This window comes from Podarcis filfolensis, assembly GCF_964270895.1.
Source record: "Podarcis filfolensis genome assembly, chromosome: 3".
Classification (NCBI taxonomy): Eukaryota; Metazoa; Chordata; class Lepidosauria; order Squamata; family Lacertidae; genus Podarcis; species Podarcis filfolensis.
The window spans coordinates 41,812,844-41,822,497 of NC_139606.1; the positions used below are offsets into that span (position 1 = coordinate 41,812,844).

General features: G+C 41.8%; 1 protein-coding gene and 1 long non-coding RNA gene across 2 annotated transcripts in view; one reads left to right on the forward strand and one right to left on the reverse strand.

Annotated features, from left to right (window-relative positions):
* Window positions 1–6,130, reverse strand: part of IBTK (inhibitor of Bruton tyrosine kinase) — a 43,724-nt gene extending 37,594 nt beyond the window's left edge. Inside the window, exon 1 of the mRNA XM_083608104.1 lies at window positions 5,898–6,130. The gene's annotated coding sequence lies outside the window, so the exon portion shown is untranslated. The remainder of the gene's footprint in view (window positions 1–5,897) is intronic.
* Window positions 6,131–6,842: 712 nt separating this feature from the next.
* On the forward strand, window positions 6,843–7,360 carry LOC310760160. Its single transcript, XR_014546814.1, has 2 exons — window positions 6,843–6,999; window positions 7,098–7,360. It is a non-coding gene; the product is annotated as an uncharacterized lncRNA (long non-coding RNA).
* Window positions 7,361–9,654: the final 2,294 nt, after the last annotated feature.

Sequence of the window (9,654 nt, forward strand, 5' to 3'; positions counted from 1 at the left end):
TGCACTGTTCAAAATTTTCATAAATCACATGATGCTCAGGCAATATTAACTCTATCTCCCCCTTCCAACTTTGGCGTTCAGACTTGAGCAACAAGTGACATACATATAACTGAACATACAACTGAACTTATAGAAAACAGAAAGTAAATCCATCTCAGTATCTTATGCTTTAATTGCTTTAATAAAGTATCTCACTCTATGACTCCTAAGTCTCAATAATGTTTAATTTGTTTCAAAAAAGATACTGTAGAGCTGGAGCAAGTTCATAAATGGACGACTAAAATGATCAAGGGGTGAAACAAGTTCCCTATGATGCAAAGTTACAACATTTGGGGATTCTTAATTGAAAAAAGCAAATAAGGAGGGGCATGATAGAAAGGCAAAGATGATGCACAGTATGGAGAAAACAGGGAGTTTTTTCTTCCTCTCTCACTATTAGAATTCAAGGATATCCAATGAAGCTGAATGTTGAGTGATTTAGGGCAGACAAAACAAAGTAACAAGGAAGCTGCCTTATACCTAGTCAGACCACTGGTCCATCAGTGGCTCTCCTGGGTTTCTGACAGAGGGCTCTCTCAGCCCTACCTAGGGATGCTGAGGACTGAACCTGGGACCTTCTGTATGCAAAGCAGATGCTCTAATACTGAGCTATGGCTCTTCCTTCAAGCACTTCTTCACACAATGCTTAGCTAAACAACCACAGGATATAGTCATGGACACCAACGTGGACAGATTTGGAAGAACAGACAAATTCAGAATGGCTACTAGCCATGATGGCTATGTTCTGCCCCCACTGTTGGAGGCAGTATCCCTCTGAATACCAGTTTTCATGTAGAAGAAACAAAAATTCAAATGCTGAATTAAAATTGAGTGACCAAAACTGCAAAGCAATCAAGAGGCTATAGCCAGACATGTAACAGAAATAGACTCTAACTAGGGACTTTTCTTACTTGCTCATTACCAGCAGTTGTGGCTTGGTGCCTGATGCAACTCATCATCATATTTGTTTCAAGTTTTATATGGTCTCTGACTTGCCCTGCCTCATATTTCACACACTCGTGTCCATTTTTAAATATGACACCAGCATGTAAAAACACACACACACACACACAGTACCCATATGGGATTTCATGCAATTGGTGTTCTATTTAAACTAAGGTGCCTATGCACATGTAGACATCTACAAACAGGTTTAAATGTGACACTAAGTACATAAACCTCACACGGGTAATGTTTTCTTTATGCTTCTTTATATGCCTGGCCTCATGTTTAATCAGGCAAAAAGGACTTGGGCTAAAACCTGTTCTTTTTAATTTTTGAAGTGATATGCGCTTACTGATTGCATTTCACAAGAACCTGCCTTCACTACTTTTTAATGTTAAAGTGTACTTGCAGATGAAGTTGCTCTGTGCATCTGTCTGTGAGACACCTGTACCCCCACACCCTGTTAGCCACTACACTAGCCAGCTCTCAAATTATGTAGGCATGTTGTTGGCATCCATCTGTCTTGAGAGACAATGGAAGAGTGCACCAACGGGAGTAAATTCAAACTGCTGGAGAGTTACAGTGCCTACTGTTGCTGTAGAGACCAATATGGGAGAGAAATGCTTTATTGCAGCTGGAGCAGATGAAGGTGTCCAGTTTCACTGTTACAGATGCACCATGGCATTTTTTTTCTCTGCTCTTCTCCCTGTGGTCATGTAGGCTTATATGTATTTATTTATAAAATTATAAACCACTTGATTAAAAAAAATCCATGGGCAATGTAGAAATAACATTATATATAAGCACGGCTAACATAAATTTTGGTAATTTTCACTACAAACTCTCAAACTTCATAATTAGTGTTGATTTGGAAATATTTCACCCCATCAACTATGATATTTTCAAAGAACCACTGAGTCTTATCATCCTATTAGAGGAAAAGGGCAGAATATCAAATATTGGTTATATAACCATCAAATACTTGAAGTGGAACCAAACTATCAAATGCAAATTGCCTGTCAATTTGCAATGAATTATATTGTATATTAATAATTCACACACACTCTGTAACATCTGTAGCACTAAGATTTATAATGGCAAGCATATTTTATCACTTATTTCAATGGCTGTCAAGTTAAAACTTAAATGCCTCCCTTTCAAAACTATACTTCTCAATTGGGGAGGGCAGTTTGAAGGGACAAAACATACAGCTAATGTATTGTAACTGCCAAACTCCACAAACCAAAAGTGGGTTAGCAGCACTTACTTAACTTGTTGAGTTGACAGTAAAGGGCACAGAGGGAACAAACTGGAAGGCAGGACAACATTAGTCAGAGTACTATTTAGGAACTTGCTATAAAAAAGTAAACTGCTGACATCATGAAGCATTTTTGACTCAGCAGTTCTCTCTTATCTGTTGCTTCACAGGTTGTGTAATAGTGATAGACAAATTCAACATGTAAATGTTGGCTCACATATCTGTTTCACTGTAAGCCAGCCTGCATTCCTTGTCAATGAAGTGGGCAATAGGTTATTCTTTAACAGTAATATATCCACATGTCATGGAAATGAGCACAAAACTAAAAATCTCTAGGTAAGACACATCAAAAAGAAATCTTAATACAAAGCAGAATTCAAGGGATCATGAACATTAAAACGAAAATGACTATCCAAGCAGATCATGTCATTGGGGGGGGGGGGAATACAAGAAAGCTGAATTCCAGCATTTACTGGAAAGTTATGATTCATCTCAAATATGATCAACACCAGATGCTTCCAAAAGGTAGGAAAGTGTGCATCTAATAATTTAACAAAATACAGGCAATCTCCTACATTGACAGAAGATGTATAACTGAAGCCATACTATCCATGTTCAGAAAAGCCTGTCGTAATTGGTGCACCAACTGAAGCTGGACATAGGCACTCTTAGCCATTAAAGTCACTTGGGACACAAATGTCAATAGTGTTCTAGGAACAACCTGCAAACTACAAACCTCCAAGGGGAGGTAATATGGTAATAGGAAAAAAACAGGAGTGGCCAGTCATGCAAGAAAGACTAGAATCATTTATTTGTTCTAATGTCAAACAACAGTATGCTATGTACCAGCCCCACAGTCCTTTCCACCCATTAAAGGAGAGAACCCAATTTAAAGTGTCAACAACCATGTAACACAACAATATAAGCAGGCATTGGCACAGACTCTACCCCCTACAACCCCCAGATGTCCACAAACAACAGCAAGGGTACAGTGAGGAGACTGTGAACAAAGAAGTCTCTGATCAAACCCCAGGCCATTGCAGATCCCAGGAAGTCAAAAAGCAATACCAAATAGCTTCTATCAATGCAAGCTCTTGTCCTATAGAAGAAGCACTCTGGAGGAAGCGATATGGTTCACTAGTAAAACATGTGGTTTCCATACAAAAGGTACCAGGTTCAATCCCTGGCATCTCCAGGTAGGACCGAGAGAGGCTGCCATTTGAAAACCTGTAAAGTTGCTGCCAGTCAGTGTAGGCAATTCTGAGCTAGAAAGACCTACGGTTTCACTCAGTACAGGGAAGCATCCTATGTTTCCTTAAGGCTGAATTCTCAGTAGTTATTAGTGCACTTGCTTATATGGCTTATGTTATGCTTCCTTCAGATTGCTTGCTCAGTTGAGTTGCCAACTTGGAAGAAGTAGAATCTTGGATTGGACATGCTTACAATATTAAATTCTCTACTCCTTTCTTCTCATGCTTTTAGGCTTTTGACTAGGGAATAATCAAGTAGCTAAGGTTTTGCCTTTAGTCCTTTGAATATTCAAGTTCAATAAAAAGGAGACTTCCAAAAATCAGCACGATATCTTCATTCCCAAGGAGTTATTTTTAAATCACTGCTCTGAAACCACCACTACAGCTGAGCTGCTACTCTCAAGACATTCTGAATTACAATTCTCATCATTTCTACTGGCTAAACTGGCAGGAACTGAGAGATGGAGTCCACCATGCATGGAGTGCACAAGGTTTGGGGGAAGGCCATTGTAAGGAGCAGTTGAAAATGGCTCAAGAGGAAATAGACAAGGTGTGCAGGGGGATACAGAAAAACGCTGGTTTGATGTCATTGTCTCCAAATTTGCATTTAATACTACCACCCCATCACTACTTGGGCAAGGTGCTAGATAAGGTGGTAGTGGGATAGCTTCATGCATGCTTAGAAGAAACAGTGTATCTAGACCCGTGGTTCCCAATGTGGGGCACACAGCCCACAGGGGGGCAATTTGATTTTTAAGGGGGACAATTTGAGAATGAGTTATTAATAGTTAATGGTCTTTTAGGCTTCCTCCATGTGAATAGGAGTTCACTTTTTGAATAATAAGAATTATATGTCATGGGGGGATCAGGATTTTAGAGATGCTTAGGTGAGGCAAGGCCAAAAAAAGGTTGGGAACCACTGATCTAGACCCATTTAAATCTGCATTCAGTCCTGGTTTTGCAATCAAAACTGCCTTGGTCACCAGGTTAATGGCATTTGTTAGGGAAGTGGACAACCCTATTGATATCAATACCCTGCTCTAGATGCAGTTGCACTCCCCCTGGAAGAGCAGGTTTGTAGTTTGCAGGTCGCTTCTAGAACCATTATGGACATTTGTGTCCTAAGTGACTTTAATGGCTAAGAGTGCTTATGTCCAGCTTCAGTTGGTGCACCAATTACAACAGGCTTTTCTGAACAGGGATAGCATGGCTTCAGGTATCCATTCTCTGTCAACTTCCAGAATAGACCATTGTAATGTACTTGATGTGGACCTGCTGCAAGATGCTGCAGTCAATGTATTGACGTGAGCAGCAAGTTGGACATGTATAACTTTTATTCTTCAACTGACTGCGGGTCCAATTCAAGGTCCAATTCCATAAAAATCAATTATCAATGCAATATGGAAACAACAAAAAATAAAATAAAACAATGAAACGTCATAATTCATTAACAGACTTGGGGCATCTTGTGAACATTTCAGAGCTGATGTACACAATCAAGATTTAGAGGTCTGAACTCTGCCTATACAACCAAGAACATTAGATTCCTTTTGCTCACTGTATTGTCAGTACTTTTCTTTCTAAGCTGTACATTCCATTAAACAGAGATGACCTGCTCTGCTAGTGTGTACGCAATAAATTATCCCACAATCAAAGTAAGGAGAGCAAGGTGTTCCTGACCTAGACAGTGCAAACATTCAAGGGGAAGGTGTCCTCAGCATTATCTGTCAGAAATAAACCGTCATGCAAAACGGCCTTCAGCATGTTGCCCTTGGAACCAATGAAAGCAACACTACCCAATGGAGTTTTGCAGCAGAGTTCAAATTACAAATCCTATTAGCAAAATGTTAAGGAACCAGAGGGTACAGTAGTGGCCCTGAAAGTCAATCCTGCAAACTAGGTGTAAAAGCATCCAGAAAATATATTTCCATATACAATTTCTTCTTGGGGGGGGGGTGGAGAGAGAGAGGGAGAGAGAGAGAGACGAGGGACTCTTTTCCCCTATATAAAAATACAGGTGTCCAGCTTCAGTTTTCCTGAAGTGTGTGTGTGTGTCCCACCCCACAGATTGCCATCTTTTATTTTTCTGGCAGAGCTTCTGCAGTCTGGGGAAAAAACCAACTGCATGGCGAGGAGAAATGCAATCGGTGCAGCTCTTCCGTTCAACACCTGCCCATACTGGGACCGTCTGCACCTGTTGAATTCCTACCTGCCATGCAGCTGCCAGAAGCCCCCAGGCCACTGCCTGGGCGAGGGTCGGAGGTGGGGGGGGTGGGAGGCTGAGGGACGAGGTCGGGACGTTATTTCATGCCTGCCTTCCCTCCCGCCGCCGCCCTCTCCTCCCCCCATTTCCCCCAGCAGAGTCTTCCCCCCCCCGCGCGCGCGCGCAGCACCTCCACCCTCACCAGTCGCTAGATGAATGGGCTGGGACGGTCGCAAGAGGACACGCGCTGGGAGCCGCGCAAGCTCATCCTCAGTGTCTCCGAAGGGCTCCGGGCCGAGCCAGGGCGACTGACGGCGGAGGGGAGAGAGCGGAGCCCAAGGCAGCCAGGGAAGGAATCGGCCACGGCTGCAAAACGCTCACAGGAGGAGACGGAACAGGGCAGGTTGAGGACAGCGGAGCAAAGGAGCGCGCGATTGGGCGAAGCGCTGAGTATCGAGAGCGCCTATTGGCCGGTGGGAGCCAACGCTCCGGCTTCTGCCTCGGGAGCCAGAAGCTGTAAGGGGCTGACGCGCAATAGGCCCTCTCCGGGCAGGAGGGCGGGCGAAGAGCCCCCCAGGAGGGGAAGGGCTGAGGGACGGCTTCCCTCGCCGAGTCGCCGCCGCTGTAACCGGTCGGGTTGCAAGCGAAGCGTGCGGCGGCGGTTGTTTCCCCCGAAGCCAAGCCCCTTTAAATAGCTTTAAACTGCCCCGGGCGAAGCAGCACAGGCAGCAATTCGGAGAGAGCGCAACCCTGTGCGTGTTTGCTTAGGTGCGGGGTCTGTCAAAAGGGGACTTGCTCTTCAGGCTTGGGCTCTAGTGAACCACTTTCGCCGTTTGCTGCGGAGCTGCCACTTCTTGTTTCAATGGGTGTCGCCTCAGGAAAACTGCGCACCCCTCCTGTCTTATGTCCCTTCAGGAGTAAGAGAGAGAGAGAGAGAGAGAAACACACACACACACACACGGTTCAGATCAAGGTGCAGAGAGAGGATTGCAAACTTCCACTGGCTCGAAGGAAACCAGGAAGGCTAGCCTTAGGAGCTATAAAACACTCTAATTTTTACCGGACTTCTTTGGTGACCTTCTTGGGGGGGAAGATGACTCATGCAAAATGCGGACTGCATTTGTAGAAGGAAATCGTTGGTGGCTGACGAGAAAATTAGGAGATAGGGAGTGTTTCTGAGGTCAGAATTAGCACTGGGGTGTAGGAGAACAGACTGTGGAAATAGATCTGAAAAATGAAGCATCTGTGTATAGCATCAGAGGTGCTTTTCCGATGGCTTTAAAAGACCCGTTTCAGCTATTTCGGTAATCTTTGTTCAAGGTTAAAAAAAGATGTAGTACAATAGATATCAAGCCATGGCGAAAATCACTGGGGTGATAATTATTTTTGTTTTTATATGCAGAAAGACATGCACAGAGCAACTCGTTTCGTGCCATAGACCGCATTACTGGGAAACCAGAGAGCATTTTAGGTTAATGCACAACTGTGGAAGAATCCCTCATTCCTTGATGACTTTGCAGGCAAATGTGTGAACGGATTTATCTTACTCAGCTTATCTTTTCAGCAGTGCCAATTGCTGTGATATTAAAATCAAAGCTATAGTGGCACACTTGGATCAGTCCCATGCATGTACATCACTTCCTTCAATAAAGCCTATTAATTTTGGCCAATGCTGTTGATTAAAGCTAAATCAATCTAGATTTATTTATGTAAATAGAAAAGGGAAGGTTTGATGTCTTGTTTTCCTAAGTAAATAAATACTGTTCATTTTACTGTTCAAATTTCATACCTCTCAGTGAAGATATCAGCCACACCTGCATATATGATCATTCACCCTCCAGCATTTTTATTATTTTAAATTTATAATTCCCTGTCATCTTTTGGATCAGAAGAGGCCCAGCCTCCGGCCAAGAAATCCCACTGTTGTTTGTTAAAAAAAATGGGGCTAATCAGAGTTTTCAAGGCCAATAAGGTAAGGAAGGATCTCCGTAGATGCTCAAGCAATTAGTAAGGGAAATTTCATTTTTTGCCACTAGATGTCACTATTGAGATATAGGTCCTCAAATTCACTGTTGATGATAGGTAGCCGTGTTGGTCTGCCATAGTCAAAGCAAAAAAAAATTTTTTTCTTTCCAGTAGCACCTTAAAGACCAACTAAGTTAGTTCTTGGTATGAGCTTTCGTGTGCATTTCTCAGTGTATCTGACGAAGTGTGCATGCACACGAAAGCTCATACCAAGAACTAACTTAGTTGGTCTTTAAGGTGCTACTGGAAAGAAAAAAAAATTTTTTTGTTTTGACTGTTGATGAAACACACCAGAGTGTTTGGAATTGTTTAAAATTCTTTTTAAAAGTACTGTACCTGTTTTCCACTTTTAGGTGCAGAACTAAAGTTAGATGCTATGGGGGGGGGGGGGACCCAGCAAAATACAGTATTAAATTTATGAACACATTTAATTTGCCATTCCAGCATATATTGAAAAAAGTCGCCTTTCCTGTTAGCACCATACTCATGCTAACGTTGCAATGTTTGCCACTTAACCACTTCTCTGCAACCATACTTGCTGAGCTAGCTCAAAAGGATGAAAGCATCTCAATTTCCCCTGTCACAAAATATTATAGATTGAGGGTTGGGTAATGTGATATACCCACACAAGAGAAGCATTAGCTTGAGAAAAGGTCCTCTGAATCCTACACAATAGATTAATAACTGCAAGTTGCCTTCAGTTGTGCAATTCGTTATCTCCTTGATAAAGATGTCAGATGTCAAGGAGATAAAGAATTACACAACTGAAGGCAACCCTGGATCAAGAGGTTTGTAATGCTCTATGTTTTCAATATGCTATAAGCTGCCCAGTGGGCGGGGTATAAAGAAAATCATCTTCTTAACAGGAATATGGAGAGGTCTGGGAGAGTGGGAATTGCTTTCGTTAATTCAGGGATCCAATTAACACTAGTGCATACTATATCAATATCTGGCCAATGTAACAACAATAATTGACCCAGTGAGACGGAATGAATTATGACCAGCAATGAAAACCACAGACTCAGAATTGTAACTGAAATGAATCAGTCATTTTACTGGTGTAAAATGCTTTGAGACAATAATGATATTAGCATCCTCACTGATGACTTTCAAGTGTTGCTCGGATATCTTTTTATGCTGACAGACCTATGCAGTTGTCCAAACTTTCTTGATCAGCCAGTCATTTTAATTATTATTTTAATTTTTTGTAGTCTATACTTTTTATTGTATATACTGTTATATACTGCCTTGATATTTTATTTAAGTTGGCAGCAAGCAAATATTATAATAAATAAATATGACATTGCATGAAATAAAGCAACTTAAAACAATATGGTAGAAAATAATATATGTATTGTTTAATAATAAGAGTAAATCTTTAGTTTAAAAAGGGCAATTGCATTAACAAAGCAATCAAAGTCACTAACATTGCTAAAACAGTCTCCTAAAGCCCTCACCCCATCTAGTTGTGAAATAGAAGTTATAAATTCACAAGCATATCCGCAGGTTGGAATAAAGTTCACAGTTACCAGTCTGGGGCAGTACATATTGTGCTCTTTGCCTAAGCAGAACAGAGCGGACTAGCCAGCAGGTTGCAGGAAGGAGTGTGAGAAGACAGAAAATTATTCTCTAGACACTTTATATTGATCAGGAACTGAACCAGGAGATGGACTTTCCCATCTTTAGCATTAATGCCATTCTTAATGTGGCCCTAAGACTATGAATTGCCAAAATCAAGTGGGAATGAGACTAATGTAACAGGGACCCTTGCTTGATCAGCAAGGTAACTGTGACACACAACAGCGCTGATTTTCCAAAACATGCCATGGTTTCTCCTTTGTTTTGGTTTCATGGCTGTTGTCTTCTTCAGGTAGATAAGATCTCATAATGCTGACAACCTTGGGTTACCTTCCAATCATATCATCCTGAAGGAT